The 18,614-nt window shown below is 36.8% G+C and overlaps 1 protein-coding gene across 12 annotated transcripts in view; it reads right to left on the bottom strand.

Annotated features, from left to right (window-relative positions):
- Window positions 1–18,614, bottom strand: part of CADPS2 (calcium dependent secretion activator 2) — a 555,896-nt gene that overhangs the window by 182,417 nt on the left and 354,865 nt on the right. The gene's annotated exons all lie outside the window — the stretch shown is intronic.

The raw sequence follows: 18,614 nt of genomic DNA, 5'->3' as shown, positions 1-18,614 counted from the left end.
AGATGCCTCAGATGTATCACCAATCCAGAAGTATTTTTTTATGTTAATTTCTTAACTTGGGTGTTTCCCTTATATTTGGAGAAATAAATTAGAACTTCAACACTTTCTGAGTCAAGGCTAACAGTTACATTCTCAGGCATCTATTTTACTCCACATTGCAAACTTAAGGCCAAACAGAAATTTACCAGAAAAAGGGCAGGCTTTTTCTAGTCTACCATTTCCCTGAAATCTAACTCTTTTAAGTTCTTTATGAGAAAGTCTCTGTTCCAAATTCCCACTTTGAGAATGCCTCAGGGTATGTCTTCTTTCTTGGAGTGAACAGTAAAATCCTTAGCCCCTGACAGACCAACATCAATATCCCTTGTCCCATACCCCAGCCCCAGGGCAGTCACAATGTCAACTCACAAGCTTCACTCTTTGGTCCCTGAGGTTTTCCTTTCTTCTTACAGTTATGTATGTAAAAAGATGTGTATTATATCATATCATTTCTAGATGTTTGCCATAAAAGAATTCTTAGCATTATTTTTACAACTAGCCAACACCACCAATTTAAACCCTTTGGCTAACTAACTCTCGATTCTAATTTTGTTTTATGGAGTTTCTGAATAGTAGGTCTAAGTTTTATATGCATGAGAGAGACTATACATGTCCTTTTCACCACATTCCAGGAAAAAAAATCCATGATGGTTAGTATATAAAACCAAACATATGTTCAAATTTGTCTTATAATTAAAACATAATTGTTAGACACCAGTGACTATTCCAAAGTCATCATTTTGTGATCAATTATTAACAAAATAGAAATATTTATTAAGCAAATCATTCATGTTTTCCATTTCATTCTTTTGGAGAGTCTTCAAAACCTGACTAAAAGTCTCCTGACAAATCACCACAGGAATGATCTGGAACCCACTGGGAGAGAGAAGGAAAGCACAGGAAGGTCTGCCTTCCTTGCAAGGGTTAGCAACAATCTCCAGCAATTACTAGGCTGGAGTACAAGCCACCACTGCATCTGCTACTCCAGACAGACTATCCGGCAAGACTCGCCCACTTCTATGCATTTCTTCACCTGAACTCCCAAGCAGGAAAATATCACCTTCGCCTTTAAAATCCCACTTTCCATCTATTTCTTTATCTAGTAAAACCCTACTCCCCCTTCCAAGACCCTGACAAACTTGTTCCCTTTACCTTTCTAACTGCATTTCCTGTGTGTTGTCCCCTGTTTTTGCCTCACTGGCTCCTACACTGTCTGGCATATAGTCTCTGCCTTTTAATTTCTCCACGAAATCCAACTTATTTCAATTAGATAAATATTCTATTAAGCTACATTTGAAACTGTATTCTATTTGAAAGTACAAATCACATACTTATCTTGTTAAAAAAAAATAACACTAATAATCCAGCAGCCCAAATTACCCAACGTGTACTCTTAAATGGATCCTCCACTACTTGGCATACAAATAATATTTGATTTTTTAAATGTCGAACACTCCACTTAAAATGTTCAGGAAATAATAAACATGAGGCCAAATTCATTCCTTCATCTAAATAGGCTGTCTCGAGCACCCATTATGGGATGGGCACACCTGTGAGGGCCACGGGGACCCAGATCTTACTCCTTCAGGATACACAGCTGTGATGTGACCACAGTCATAAAGCCATCAAAATGCTAAGAAAATGCAGGAAAAACAAAGCAAAACAACAGACAATATAGCAAAAATAATATGGGAAAGAACTAGTTAGGGAGTGACTATTCATATTAAAAAGAAATTCTTAACCTTCTCAAAAATATCTGGTTGATAAAAGTAAAGAGATCTTTCTATATTTTATGTATTTCTACTTAGAGAAAAAAACAAGGCCAAAATAATGGAATGTACTGTAAACTGAAAACTGATCAGAAAAAAACAGTAAGCAGTTTTAAAATTGTAATGGAACATAATAAAATGTATAATTTCATTCAAAATCCCAGATCTTACTCACATGTATCAGATACATATTATAAAATAATACATGGGATTGTACTTCTCAACATTATAGACTTACTTTTTTTAAAAAAAATTAATTAATTAATTAATTTTTTGGATGAGTTGGGTCTTCATTGCTGTGCGTGGGCTTCAGAAGTTGTGGCATGCAGGCTCAGTAGTCGTGGCGCATGGGCTTAGTTGCTCTGCAGCATGTGGGATCTTCCCGGACCAGGGCTCAAACCCGTGACCCCTGCATTGGCAGGCGGATTCTTAACCACTGCACCACCAGGGAAGTCCCTAGGTTTACTTTTTGATAGTATTGTCCTAACATTCTACAAGGTATTTACTTAATTAGTAAAAATTCACCAATGGAATAAAATATTGTTACATTTGCTAGAATTACAGATTTCAATCATGTGGTGAGGATTTTTAATACTTTGGAAACTAGAGGCTGTGATACCTAGAGGACTCAAGTCTCACTAAGTGACAAATAGTTACTCTCAGAGCTAAGCTTCACTGAAAAGAAAACATATGATTATCCTCTGAAACATACTGGTATTGAGGGATGAGGGTTATGGACCCCTGGGGTTGTGATCTCAACTCCAGAGTTCACGGATGTGGAAACTGACTTTCCTGAGGTCACCCAGAAGGAGATGGTCATCCTGAGAGTAGAACACAAGTCTCAATCCAGTAAGTACTCCTTCCGATATACCACGTTCTAATTCACATTGTGAAACTTAAAAACTGTATTCCCAAATAACAAGCCAATTGCCTCTTAATTTCTAGCAAAGTTACTATTTAAGAGAGCTATAAGATATTTAGTTAGGTATCTGTAAGAATCTATAATCAAAGACTACTAAGGGTAGCGGGGAGAGAGAAAAGTGAGTTGAACAGCAAGCAAGTTGAGGCATTATCTGTTTATTATTTATCTTCTCTCAGGTACATATTCAATAAATCACCATCATTTGTTTTACAGTAATGTTGACTATATCTTTAACCAATATAAAATTATAATCCTTTCATATATTTAATACTTCTCTTAAATTTTACTTGGTCTGAATTTAATACTGTCATCCTACTTTCTCTGTGTTTTGGCCTTTTGTTTGTGGTATAGCTCACATACGGATTTTTATTTTATTTAATTTTTATTTATTTATTTTTTAACATCTTTATTGGAGTATAATTGCTTTACAATGGTGTGTTAGTTTCTGCTTTATAACAAAGTGAATCAGTTATACATATACATATGTTTCCATATCTCTTCCCTCTTGCGTCTCCCTCCCTCCCACCCTCCCAGCCGCATAGCACAGGGAGATCAGCTCGGTGCTTTGTGACCACCTAGAGGGGTGGGATAGGGAGGGCGGATTTTGATTTTTATCCCACTCTGAGAATCAGTTACTAGGTCCATTTAACTCATTTATACTAAAAATTCATATATATACGTATATATCGCTGTCTTCTGTAATATGGCTACTACAATTTCCTTGGCATCCTATTTTTAATCTGTACTAGTTACTTTAAAAGTTTTCAAAGACATCACTGACCCCATCTTTTCTCTATTTACTGAAAGACAAATCATTTTTTACTGTGTCTTATAGAACTTGAAAAACGTAGCTTATTTTTATCTCTCCATTCATTAACTTTCATAAAATCTGGAGTTTAGTTTTCACATATTGTTATAATTACTTAATTACTTCATATACCTATAACGTATTTTAGGAATCATCTTTCACGTTTTTCTTTGAGTCAAAATATTTTAACAGTAATTTAGATTTAGCTATATCTTATCATTATGCTCTTTAATTCTTTTATATTTTAAGTTTGATATTTCTGAGATACTACACTCATTCACCTTTCAAATATCAGGAACTCCACTTTAAATATTTTCAGGAAGGTGAACTGTATCTTTTCTGAATCTCCACCCATACTATAATATTTTCTAGTGCTTTTATTCATGAACAACTTCTTGGATGTATACTACTTCTCAAGTCACACAATTTCCCATCAATTTTCTGTAGATATACTCTATTAAGTTCAGTAGTTGAGTGTTAAGGAAATACGAGGCAACACACACATCTTTAACTGAAAAAATATTTTGAAAGAAATGTTTAGATGAAAATCTCTTCTCACTACATTTCCTGAAATGTGGGAAGCCTGTTTATCTGCAGACTAATTTCTTTTATTTTTTATTTTTTTTAACATCCTTATTGGAGTATAATTGCTTTACAACGGTTTGTTAGTTTCTGCTGTATAACAAAGTGAATCAGCTATACATATACATATATCCCCATATTCCCTCCCTCTTGCGTCTCCCTCCCACCCTCCCTTTCCCACCCCTCTAGGTGGTCACAAAGCACAGAGCTGATCTCCCTGTGCTATGCGGTTGCTTCCCACTAGCTATCTATTTTACATTTGGTAGTGTATATATGTCCATGCCACTCTCTCACTTTGTCCCAGCTTACCCTTCCCCCTCCCCATGTCCTCAAGTCCATTCTCTACACCTGCATCTTTATTCCTGTCCTGCCCCTAGGTTCTTCAGAACTACTTTTAGATTCCATACATATGTGTTAGCATACGGTATTTGTTTTTCTCTGACTTACTTCACTCTGTATGACAGACTCTAGGTCCATCCACCTCACTACAAAAGCTCAATTTTGTTTCTCTCTATGGCTGAGTAATATTCCACTGTATATATGCGCCACATCTTCTTTATCCATTCATCTGTCGACGGACACTTCGGTGGCTTCCATGTCCTGGCTATTGTAATTAGTGCTTCAGTGAACACTGTGGTACATGACTCTTTTTGAATAATGGTTTTCTCAGGGTATGTGCCCAGTAGTGGGATTGCTGGGCTGTATGGTAGTTCTATTTTTAGTTTAAGGAAGCTCCATACTCTTCTCCATAGTGGCTGTATCAATTTACATTCCCACCAACAGTGCAAGAGGGTTCCCTTTTCTCCAGACCCTCTCCAGCATTTACTGTTTGTAGATTTTTTGATGATGGCCATTCTGACTGGTGTGAGGTGATACCTCATTGTAGTTTTGATTTGCATTTCTCTAATGATTAGTGATGTTGAGCATCCTTTCATGTGTTTGTTGGCAATCTGTATATCTTCTCTGAAGAAATGTCTATTTAGGTCTTCTGTCCATTTTTGGATTGGGTTGTTTGTTTTATTGATATTGAGCTGCATGAGCTGCTTGTATATTTTGGAGATTAATCCTTTGTCAGTTGCTTCGTTTGCAAATATTTTCCCCTACTCTGAGGGTTGTCTTTTCGTCTTGTTTTTGGTTTCCTTTGCTGTGCAAAAGCTTTTAAGTTTCATTAGATCCCATGTGTTTATTTTTGTTTTTATTTCTATTACTCAAGGAGGTGGGTCAAAAAGGATCTTGCTATGATTTATGTCATAGAGTGTTCTTTCTAGGTTTTCCTCTAAGAGTTTTATAGTGTCTGGCCTTACATTTAGGTCTTTAATCCATTCTGAGTTTATTTTTGTGTATGGTGTTAGGAAGTGTTCTAATTTCATTCTTTTACATGTAGCTGTCCAGTTTTCCCAGCACCACTTATTGAAGAGGGTGTCTTTTCTCCATTGTATATTCATGCCTCCTTTATCAAAGATAAGGTGACCATAGTGCATGGGTTTATCTCTGGGCTTTCTATCCTGTTCCATTGATCTGTATTTGTTTTTGTGCCAGTACCATAGTGTCTTGATGACTGTAGCTTTGTATATAGTCTGAAGTCAGGAAGCCTGATTCCTCCAGCTCCGTTTTTCTTTCTCAAGATTGCTTTGGCTATTCAGGGTCTTCTGTGCTTCCATTCAAATTGTGATATTTTTTGTTCTAGTTCTGTGAAAAATGCCATTGGTAGCTTGATAGGGAGTGCACTGACTCTGTAGATTGCTTTGGGTAGTAGAGTCATTTTCACAATGTTGATTCTTCCAATCCAAGAACATGGTATATCTCTCCATCTGTCTGTATCATCTTCACTTTCTTTCATCAGTGTCTTATAATTTTCTGCATAAAATTATATGCAGGAGGTCTTTTGTCTCCTTAGGTAGGTTTATTCCTAGGTATTTAATTTCTTTTAAATATCAGAAAATGTTTCCTCTTTTATAGTATTTCTTACTTTTATTGGTATTTTTGCTCTGTTTAGTCCTCTTCTCTTTACACTTAGAAAAACAGATTTTTGTTATATTGGATATTTGCTTTCTTTCCTTAATATCTGCCATTGTGAGTAGTTTTCATTTCAGACTTTCAGAGCTTCTCCATTGTCTTCTATAGAACTGACTTCGTTTTATGCAGTGTTCATTCTGTACATCACTGCCTAAAACGTGGACATCAATTAGCTGCTGTTTTTAGTTTTAATGTCTTCTGATTTCTACCAGATCTCTTTTATTAATCTCAGCCAACTCATCTCATTTTTACAAACTTTTCAATAGAGTCCATGTTTCTCAAAATTTAAAACATAAAATCAACATATTTGAATTCAATACTATAGAATCTCTTCATAGGTCTCCATTAGCCCCTCCTCCACCCCTTTTAAAAAATCTATCACTGAACAAAGAGAGATTTTCCAGGTCTGCTATTTGCCAAATGATAGGAAATCCTCATTAATTCCTTGCATTCTCCCACTGGAGTACTGTCAGAATCCACCTCTTCAATCTCTAGCTTGAGAGCAAGTGGAAACAAACAGCTCTCTCCAACCCAATTTCCATCCTCTAGCAGGCATTTATGTAGTGAGGTTTTGATAGAAATTCTTCCTGTTGCAACTGTATGGTTCTTTGCACTCAGAGGCAAAACAAAGTATTTTGAAAGTTCGATGGTTTTCATATATTTTTGCTTACAGCAAAATTGTGGAAGGCCTTAATTCAGTTATAAAATGACCAAATATTAAAAGTAACTTAAGATATATCACTATATGTTTGGGGCATCTAACTCAGGAATTAAAAAAAAATTTTTGAGACACTGAGTAATACTACTGTGACAAAGGTTCTGTTTCCATCTACTTATTTAGGTGAGCCAGGCTTCCCCATGCCTGCATCTTGCAAAAGTTATATAAACAAAAAAGGAATGAACATGAAACCCTTTCTCATTATAAATAGCCATTCACAGATAAATTGGGAAGACAGCCATGTCCAGCTCATTAAGATAGGCATTTCCAATCAAATTTAACTTTAATAATTGTTTTTCAAAATCTGTCACGTAAGTTTTTATAAGCTGTGTGCTACTTATAATTGCAATTATACTTCAATACAAAATAAATTTTTAATACTTAAAGCCTTTTGGTTACAGGAGTTTTTATTTGTTCTTCCTTTTGACTGTTTTATTTTTCTTCAGGTGAGGTAGTTTGACTGACTTGGTTTGTTCAAACAGAGGGACATGGGGAAATAAATCTGGGTGTTTAGGATAAAAAGAGCTAATGACAAAGATTTTTTAGGGAAAGGGGTTTTTTGGCCTTCCTGTGTTATTCTTTATGTCTTCTATCTCTGTTCTATGGATCTTATTTTTATTTTATTTGGCTTAAACAACAGAAATTTATTGTCTTGCAGTGCTGGAGGCTATAAGTTTAACATTAAGGTGTTGGCAGGGTTGGTTCCTTCTGAGGGCTGTGAGGGTAATCTGCTCCTTGTCTCTCTCCACACTTCTCATGGGTTGCTGGCAATTTTTGGCATTCCTTGGCTTGTGGAAGCATCATCTCCATCTCTGCCTTCATCTTCACTTGGCATTCTCCTTGTGTGCATATCTGCTCCCAAACTCCCTCTTTTTAATAAGGACGCCAGTCATACTGGATTAGGGGCACACCCTTCTCTGGTATGACCTCATCTTAATTACACAGAAAAACACTATTTTCAAATAAGGTCACATTCTGAGGTACCGGGGGTTAGGACTTCAACATAGGATTTTTTAAGTTCCAATTTTGTAGACATTTTTAATGGCAGAGAAGTGTGATAGAGTGATCAAAAAATTTTGCTGCATAATACTTATTTCCTAAGAATAAAATTCTGTTGGGGAACAGCCATGGAAGTAAGAATTCAAGGAGAAAAAGCTAATAATATACAATTTGCAATGGTTAGAGGTACATATAAAATCACAACAGTATGTAAATTCTATTGAGCATGTTTACGATTCATTTAATGTTTATTTTAGAATCTGCATCCATTGCAACTATTTAAATTTATGATAAAAAGTTTACAGTGATCTATAGTTGTAAAAAAATTAATTTAGGGCTTCCCTGGTGGTGCAGTGGTTGAGAATCTGCCTGCCAATGCAGGGGACACGAGTTCAAGCCCTGGTCTGGGAAGAACCCACATGCCGCGGAGCAACTAGGCCCGTGAGCCACAATTACTGAGCCTGCGCGTCTGGAGCTTGTGCTCCGCAACAAGAGAGGCTGCGACAGTGAGAGGCCCGCGCACCGCGGTGAAGAGTGGCCCCCACTTGCCGCAACTAGAGAAAGCCCTCGCACAGAAACGAAGACCCAACACAGCCATGAATAAATAAATAAATAAATAAATAAATTTTTTTAAAAAATTAATTTAAGGGACATACTAGGAAAACAGTTCGAAGACTGATGTGACTGCTCCTGTCTAACTGGTCTTTTTTTAGGAAGACACATCTGGTCCTTCCTTGATACCTTTTAGAAATGCGAGAATTAGTCTTTCATTGCTTACTAGTCAGAATGGTAAGTAACTGACTGTAGTTTCATGTACATCTACAATTTTTATTATCTTCTTCCATGTTCTTATGGGTCATTTTTCCCCTGTTATTCATTCATTCAACAAATACTTATTGAATATCTACAGTGTATTTTTCTAGGCCTTGAGCATACAACAATGTCCCCAGCACCAGAATCAGAAAAAAAAAATTAGAAAAATAAAATCAATCTCACATAGTGAGGTGGAGAAGACTGAATTACAAATAAACAAGGAGATACCTACAACAATTTTGGGTGGTGAATTGCTTTCAAGAAAAATAAAGCAGAGTAAAGAGTATGCCATTGAAGGGAGTCTATTTTTGATAATGTGGCCAGAAAAGGGCTCTCTGAAGACAATCATATTTCAATATTGGAAGCATTTCAATCGGAAGTGAAGGGGGATAAGCCAGGTTTAACAAATGAGTCTGCCATTTCATATCCAAGTCCCAGTTTCATATCCCCCTCAATTGCTTAACCTTATTCTTTCCAACTTAACTTTGACAAGACTCTGGACAAATTACTTCAAGCCCTGTATAGTTCAGTTTGATTTTCTGTAAAACAGAGACAACAATGACTCATGTTATACAGGGCTTTGAGAGAACTGGAGATACTGACGTAGAGCACCTAGCACAGTGCCTGCCTGTTATGCAGTGGTCTCCCAATAAATCAAATCCAACTGTCAGGGAACCATCAACCTTCTCTCTATGCTTTTGTGTCTTCCTAGAGTCATTTCACTGTGGGTTAGAGATGCAGTTTGTTCTGTAACAGGTGTGAAGGCACCTGACTGACTTGGGGATTGACCCGATTTGGGGGCTGTATGCTTCCATGCTGGGAATGACTAAGGACTGTTGACTTTCACGCCTCAGCCTTCTGCTTTCCAGACTCACTTGGTTCTCTCCCCCTTTATCTTTCTATTTCTCCCCAGTCTCATGCGTTGTTTCTTTCCATTAAGAAGACAGTGACTGGGCTTCCCTGGTGGCACAGTGGTTGAGAGTCTGCCTGCCAATGCAGGGGAAACGGGTTCGTGCCCTGGTCTGGGAAGATCCCACATGCCGCGGAGCGGCTAGGCCCGTGAGCCACAACTACTGAGCCTGTGCGTCTGGAGCCTGTGCTCCGCAACAAGAGAGGCCGCGATAGTGAGAGGCCCGCGCACCGCGATGAAGAGTGGCCCCCGCTTGCCGCAGCTGGAGGAAGCCCTCGCACAGAAGCGAAGACCCAACACAGCCAAAAATAAATAAATAAATAATTCCCAAAAGAACTGAATGTTAATAAAAAAAAAAAAAGAAGACAGTGACTATGTTACTGAAGATACCTGTTGAATGGATACGTAAATGAACAAGAAACTGAGGGAGAAGAAAAATTGGAGATGCTTTTAAATGTAGTTTTAGATATTAGTCCCTCCATTTCTAATGGACATTATCTTGAATATATATTTCAATGTATATTTAAAAAAATTATTGTCTTAAAACAACAATAAAGATTAATCTCTAAAGCTCTTTATATAAATCATGTTCATGTTGTCACACATTAAACAATCCAGACTTGATATGCATAACGCACCTAAAATGCTAAAAATGTGCTTGCTATTTAAGATCTAGCCTTAAAAACTACCCGTCAAAAGGCTACTTGTTTTTTACAGTCAGTGTAAAACGCTTACATCAATGTTGCTTTTTTCTTTATATAACTTGAAGTACAGGTTCAGTTGCTGTTTTATGCTTTAAGTATTGTATTTCTAGCTACCTTTAAATAATACAATTATCTCTTAACATGATGGGTATGTTTAAGTACCAATTTCAAAATCTTTAGAGATACCAAGAAAAAAACCCAAGGCCAAAAACCCTCCAGCTTTAGAGAGATCGCCTACTTTTGAAAGTCATGGTAATTTAAATGGTATTAAATATGTATTATTTTGTACTTCTTTTAATATTTTGTTTACTCTAATATCTCAAAAGTCACCTAACAGTCCTGGAGTCTATCACAGATAATTGGGCCCAGAGTTTTAATGAAGAGTACAGATGGAAGAGTAACAAAATACCAACGACCAACAAAGCTGTCACTGACAATTAGGAAATCGGACCCAGGAGACAACTGAAAAAAGTGCAATTTGGCTTTCGAATACTCTGGCTCAGGAAGCAACTAACTACGAACACTATCCTTTTGACTCACTGGCTCCTGGTTCCACTTCCATAAAATGATGCTGTGTTTTATGCTTTTGATTCCTCTAATGTCCCCAAGCGCCTTCACTTTTGCCCATCTCTTTTGCAAGGTCATGCTAAATCACATTCCAGAGGCAAACCCTACAATGAACCTGTAGTATAAATTCAAGTGAATCCTTCCGAATAGTGTCAACACCTTGTAGCTACTGGTTTGCTAGCCAGTATCCAGAGTGAGGGTAAACTGGGGGAGTTGCACTCTGAACAAAAAGAACTGTCAGTATCAGTTGGCACTAATAGTTAATGTACGCTGCTGAAGGATAAGCTACAGGGGCCAGGACTTTGCCATGCTCCCCATGCTTCCAGCTGAAGGCAGTCTTGCAGCCTCCGCTCTGCCCCATCTTCACATACCAGGAAGTTAGATAGAAACAGGTGGTCTGACCTATTCTGATCTAGCATTTGTTTTCATGCCTAAGCTTACTTATAAGCTTATATACTATAATTGCAATTGAAAATCCATTCAGTGGAAAGACAGAGCAATGATAAACATTCAATATCCTTAACCCAATCCACTCTTAATAACTCCATAAAGAATGGATTTGTTGAGAATTGGGGGATATAAACAGACTTTAATCTGAGGACAGCGCTAAATCAGGTTTTGGCATCATTACCTCTGATGGGGCACCTGAGTTGCTGAGGTCCCACGAGGTACCTGCAACTGGCCTGGGAAACCTCCCATTTTATTTTCAATTGCCAACCTGTTTAACACCTGTCTGTGTCCACACGTGTAACTGCTAATGGTGAGTTCTTAGACACCACAGCATTCAGGTTTGTGTGTTGTATTCCTACCGCAGGGATCATGTTAACAGCTGGCAGCTTAGCAACTGCCACCATCTAATTTCAGTAAAGATTAAGGCTTAAAAATCCTTAGCTGGAAATGTTCTTGGCAGAGGCCAAAGGTGCTGCTAGAGTTACTTAAAAAAAAAAAAAAAAAAAAATCCCAGAGCTTAATTTAAATCAAGGAAAATGAATATATCTTCAAGATCATGATGGATTTGAAGGAAATATATATTTACTGTCTTGACCAAATGGCATAAAAAAGATTTAGCAATCCGTGTACAAATTAGAAAGAGGAAAGGCAGTCTTTTTAAAACAATGCTCAGACTGATTCACATATACTCTTTTATTGAACAAATATTTCGGCAGTTTCTACTCACAGTAGATTATAAGAAAGACAAGGTCCTTATTTTCATGGAGCATATATTCTAGAAGGGGTAAAGAGATAATTAAAAAATAGATATATAAGGATGACAACTTTGATTAGAGAAAAATGCTCTGAAAAATATAAAACAGGGTAATGTGACAGGGAGTCACTGTAGATTGGGTGGGTAAAAAAGACCTATTTAAGGTGACATTTGACCTGATACCTAAGTGGGTAGGTAGAATAAGCCAGTCACAGGGAAAATAGAAGCAGTAGAATAAATGTTCAGAATTTCTTTAGATGCATTTAGGGGTAGCCAAGAAACAACTGAGTGGAAGAAAGGTAGGGAGACTTAATTCAAAGGCATATTTGCATAGAAATCACACTTTAGAAATAAACTCGTATTATCATATATTTGAGAGAGGGGGCTGGTGACTTGGAGGTGCTAAACTCCAGTTCTTGGCACTGCGATTAATCTGGGCGCAGGGCATTACAAGTCAACGTGCTGCTCAGTGACAGGCAGAGCCTCGTCAAAGAGGAAGCCTGAGGCCACAATATGTACAATATATAGGACCTTCTCTAGGTTAGAGTCAGAGGTTATTCTAAGTGTAATGGGAAGTCATGGAGGGATTTAGACAGAAAATTGGCAAAATCTGAGTTATGCTTCAAATAGATTATTCTGGCAATGTGAAGAATGGATTGTAAAGAGAATGGTAGAAAGTAGAAGCAGAGAGAACAGCTGGGATTCTATTGTGAAAATCCATGTGAAGATAACAGTGGTTTCAACTAGAACAGTAGCAGAGAAGATGGAAAGAATTGAATGCAAGCAGGATACTGTTCTGGCTATAGATAAAACAGTATTTTCTGATTGACATGGGGGCAATGAAAAAAGAGTCATCAAAGACGACACCACCATTTTGGTTCAAGTATGCTCAAATATAAGTCAATTTTATGTTCCATATGGAGGTTTGAGAAGGAACCCAAATTAAAGGTGAGATATTAATTTATCTTACATTTACCAAGTCTTAATTATGTGGCAGGAACACTACACATGTATGTGTAAAGATATATATGCATATGAATGCATGCATACACATAAAGATATACACATACAGCATTTTAAAGTTGAGTCTTATAAAACAAAAAAATTAAGCCCATTAAAATTTAATTCAGATAAAGGATATTGTCACAATATTGTACATTCCTCATTCATAGGGCCTTTGCTCTTTCATATAGGTATGAGCTAGCAAAGAAGAGAAATAGACATTTCTTTGCAATCTAAACATGAAAATAACAACACAAATTTTAAGGGAACACAGGGTATATGCAAAAGAGGAATTTTTGCATTGTGATCATATCCTGATCTGTATGAGATACTCCTTACCAAATTCAGCCCTACTCCCACTCTACTTTCTTTTATAGTTTTAGCTCTTGAGACATAGGTAAATGATACTTTAGAACCATTTTGAAGAGTAAATGCATTAGTTCGTTAATGCCCAAAGGCAAATTGTATAAATTAATATGGCCATTTTCTTGTTTTTGGTTCTGTTTTTTGGCTATGGAAAACTCAATTATCACAAAGCAAAAGTTATCTTAAAAATGAAACTTAAAAAAATTCTTTTCCTCTGAGATTTTGTTCCAAATAAGCTCCACAACCAAAAGAATTTTCAAGTTTCTTTCATACGTGCATTTTGAAAGATAATACACGCAACTTGACACATAATGACCATTAACTATAAAAAAAGACAAATTAAAAAAAAAAAGTTTTGGTGAGTATTTAAGCATTCATGAGTCAGCTAGAGCTTTATAAATCTTACTTCACATTATAGGTATCTATGCCTTTGGCCCAGCAATTTCATTTCTATAGGAATACTCCCACATACACCCAAAGATTATGCATGTATATTGATTCCAGCATTATCTGTTGATTAAAAAAAAGGAACTTAAATGTCTCAAAAAGGGGAATTGTTACATAAATTATCTTAATCTACACTATGGGATCCAATTGTCCATTAAAAAGAATAAAACAGATTTTTAAATACTGACATGGTAACTTTATGATATATTTTAAAAGAAGATGTGGTACATATATACAATGGAATATTACGCAGCCATAAAAAGGAATGAAATTTGGTCATTTGTAGAGATGTGGATGGACATAGAGTCTGTCATACAGAGTGAAGTAAGTCAGAAAGAGAAAAACAAATATCATATACTAACACATATATGTGGAATCTAGAAAAATGGTACAGATGAACCTATTTGCAGGGCAGCAATAGAGAAGATGCAGATGTAGAGAACAGATGTGTGGACACAGGGGGTGGAGGGGAGGGTGGGATGAATTGGGAGATTAGGTTTGACATAAATACACTACTTTGTGTAAAACAGACAGCTAGTGGGAACTTGCAGTATAGCACAGGAAGCTCAGCTCAGTGCTCTGTGATGACCTAGGTGGGTGGGATAGGGCGTGGGGTGGGAGGGAGGGGATATAAGTATATGTATAACTGATTCACTTCGTTGTACAGCAGAAACTAACACAATATTGTAAAGCAATTATACTCCAGTAAACAAATAAGAGGATCAAAACAATTCACAAAACAAATGTATCAATATATGGAATGATTCCATTAGGGTTGGATTAGACTGAAACAAGTTTAAAAGGTCTATGTGGCTATTTGGGGGGAAGACTGGAATAAGGTGGCCATGCTGGTAGGGGTGCTGAAGAGGGCCTTTCATTTGCTGCCATAAATACTTGTGTATGGTTTGATTTTATCCTATACTGAGCATGTCTTGGGTCTGTAAATTTTAAATCAGTTTAAAACATAAAGCCACAGAGCCACTACCCTATGACCTTCTTGATTTGACAGCAGCATATTTATTCACTTTGCATTACTATAAGCAAACATCAGCTTACGTCCTAAGACTAAACCTAGACCATATAATTTCCTGCAGTAGTGGCATTCTCAGAACTGTGACAGTAGCCTGCTGCAGTGCTTCTCCAGGTGTGCTGAATATTTCAGATATCAATAGGCTGGGGCAGCCACTTCTTTAAGTTTAGAGCAGATTTTGATGGCATCTCACTAACAGAGTGGTTCTCGTATGTTTGCAGCATGTAGTGATCACTCAGTGGCATGGCTGACTGTTTATATCCTGTGCCAGTTCAGCTGATATGTAATTAACATTATGTCTTGATAGCCTGCTGTTGTTTGCAGCAACTTCAAGTCATGATTCTGACACATCGACAACAAGCAGTGAACACTTTGATACAGGGCCAAAACAACATAGATGTCTATCTTCTTCAGTTTCCAGTAATGTCATACGGTAAGTGGCCTTCATGAGCATGGGACTCTTTATGCCATCAGTCACTGGCCATTTCTTTAATGTAGTGACACTGTTTTGTACTTCGTGAAATGAATGATCCACAGTGATTATTCATTTATCTGTTTGTCTTCAGATCAATTGTAGTTGTGTGCATTAATTTGATCATGGCACCGTGACAGAGGAAATAAGAGCTTAGCCTCTAGAGACTGACAGAACTGGATTAATCACTTGACTCTACCACTTACTAACAGTATAATTCTGGGCAAATTATATAACCTCTTTGTACATCAATTTAATCTGTACAGTGGGGATAATACCTACCCTCAAATAAACCTTATTCTGAAGAGTAAAAGAGATAATGTAGCAAAAGTGTTTCCCGTAAATGCCTGCCACATTTGCATAATAAATATTAGATTAAATATAGCAATAATTGTATTAATAGGTGAGTGCTTCAGGAATTTTTATATTACCACAGAATATGCAATATCTGGGGGCATACAGTTTTTTGAATAGGCATTAGCTGAATACAGAATTATGAAATAATTCAGTTTGGTTAAATCATAAATACAAGTATAGAATTTTAAAGCTACTGAATGGTTTATTATAATGAACTAAAACATATTAGTGTCATAAGTACTTTACGCCAGTGATATCCTCCAAATGTAATACTAAAACACTGAATAAGCATAACAAACACATATAAGTTTAATACAAACACATGTAAGTTTTGGTAAGAGTTCAAACATATTCCTCAAAATCACTGTTCTTTCAGTTTGGCTTGAACCAAAATTTACCTTCATGAAAAACAAATGCAGCCTCTTAAATACGTGAAAGATCTATTTAATACTGTAACTATACTGGCTTCAGAATCTAAATGGGGTCCAAAACTAATCTTACTTAGAAGCTAAATAAACACCGCACATTGATAAGTAATTCATTTTCCCATTTTCAACTCTGATTTAAATGTTTATGTAAGAGTCTTTGAAAAGTCTCTTCACCTCAGCAGCTCTGCAAGTGTTCACTTTGAACAATGACTTTGCAGCTGACCAAACCCGACTCTCAATCAATTTTTATGAGTACAAATTCTTGGGCTGATGGCTAGATCTCCAGCTATATCACTCATATAATACACACTCACAAGTGGTGATGAGATTCACATTATCACCAGAGCACCACTGTGACGATGGCGGCAGCAGACACAGCAGGGGTATACTGGCCTCTCCGAAAATGACTCCTTCACCTTTTAATAGTGCAGCCTGCAGGTATAGATCTACGAACTATTTGCCAATAGAATGAGAGCTATCTTTAAAAATACTGATAAAATTACCTGGTTCTTCCCAATGAGTCCTTCTTGCTCAATCTCCATACATACCCATCTTGATTTTGAAGTGGGTACATTCAATTTGTCTTCCCATTACATTTGGAATTGAAAGGAAGATTCAATTGTATTTAAAACTTCAAAAAGTTGCCAGACTACTGGCATGTAAATCGCAAAACACTTGGGCATGGGATTCTTTGTGTGAGTACACGTACATACATATATTTGTGTAAAGATACAATGCTTAAATATGACTTCAAATTTTAAGATGATACCTCAGGTAGAATAAATCTGAATTCATGATAGTTTGGTGGTGTTTTTCCTAAATTTTAATTATGGGGTATAGAGGTTTACCTCGTTTGGTTTAAACTGAATTTTGCCTTTAAAATGTTAAACATATTTTTGTTACGTGGAGAACTTTCTAGCTCTCCAAAGACATGGTTAATGTTCCTAAAAGACATACCAATTAATGATCTCAAAAGTATTCAACTTCCTTCTTTCATTTCTAAACTCTCTTATGGGGTGATAAAGTATACGTGGTTGTTTTATAACTTGATTCTTGTGATCATATGCAAGAAAATAAGGTAAGGAGCAAAGGATTACCTTGAACTTTACCTGGCCAGAAGCATGAGGTGTCCATTTGACCTCTCAAAACTGATCTACTAAGGCCTAGCTTTTCATATTAAGACAATCAGTATATAAGAAACTCTTTTAGCCTACTGTCACTTCACTGGATCTCTACACAACAAACATTCTCTGATTCATTCTTTAAAAAATAACGAATATGAGCCAGCAATCACACTCCTTGGCATTTACCCAAAGGAGCTGGAAAGTTATGTCTACACAAAAACCTGCACACAAACGTGTATAGCAGCTCAATTCATAACTGCCAAAATTTGGAAGCAACCAAGATGTCCTTCAGCAGATGAATAAATGAACTGTGATTCATCCAGACAATGGAATATTATTTAGTGCTAAAAAGAAATGAGCTTTCGAGCTATGAAAAAACATGGAAAAGTCTTAAATTCGTAAGTGAAAGAAGCTAATCTGAAAAGGCTACATACTGCATGATTCCAACTCTATGACTTTCTGGAAACAGCAAAACTATGGTAAAAAGATCAAGGGTTGCCAAAGGTGGGGGGGAAGATGAATAGGCAGAACACAGAGGATTTTCAAGGCAGTGAAAATGCTTTGTATGATGTTACAATAATGAATAGTATGTTTGTCCAAATACACAGAGGTACAACACCAAATGTGAACCCTAATAAAAACTACGGACTTTTGATGCAGATGATGTGTCAACGTAGGTTCATCCTTGGTAACAAATGTACCGCTCTGGTGAGTGATGTTGACAGTGGAGGAGGCTATGTCTGGGGACAGAGGATATATAGGAAATCTCTGTACCTTCCCTTAAATATTGTTGTGAACCTAAAACTGCTCTAAAAAAACCATAATGACTAAAAGGTATGACATGTTGAACATCTGTGGTTACTGGGTGACATTCTCATGTGCTCTCATACATATTTCCACCAGTTAAACTCTATGCTTGCTAAGAGTCAGTAGGGTTTGCTTAGGCCAATAACATTAGCTATTGAACTTATGGGATGGGAACTTATGAGATTCTATGTAAATGAATGACATATGACTATGAAAAAGAAGCTGCACTTCCTACAAAAAAATCAGCTGAATGCTTGGAAAGCTTTGACAAAGACAAGTCACTAACACAAACTTGTCAAATTAGATGTGGGTGAGACATCTATAAGTAGAGAAAGATCTGCACTCAAACTGCCTGGTAAATGCATTTCAATTCTTGTGCCAACGTCAAGAAATTAAACCTGGAAACCAAAGAAGATGGCTTACAGGTGTGGTTTTTGGAGGAAGATCACTGAGAACTCCCAACAGGGAGCCCTTTCTCAAAGCAAACGCTTGGGGTTTATATCAAAAGATTGTCAGTGTGTGTGCGCACATGT

The sequence above is a fragment of the Balaenoptera ricei genome, chromosome 9, assembly GCF_028023285.1.
Source record: "Balaenoptera ricei isolate mBalRic1 chromosome 9, mBalRic1.hap2, whole genome shotgun sequence".
In the NCBI taxonomy this organism is placed as follows: Eukaryota; Metazoa; Chordata; class Mammalia; order Artiodactyla; family Balaenopteridae; genus Balaenoptera; species Balaenoptera ricei.
This window is presented reverse-complemented; position numbering and strand designations above follow the sequence as displayed.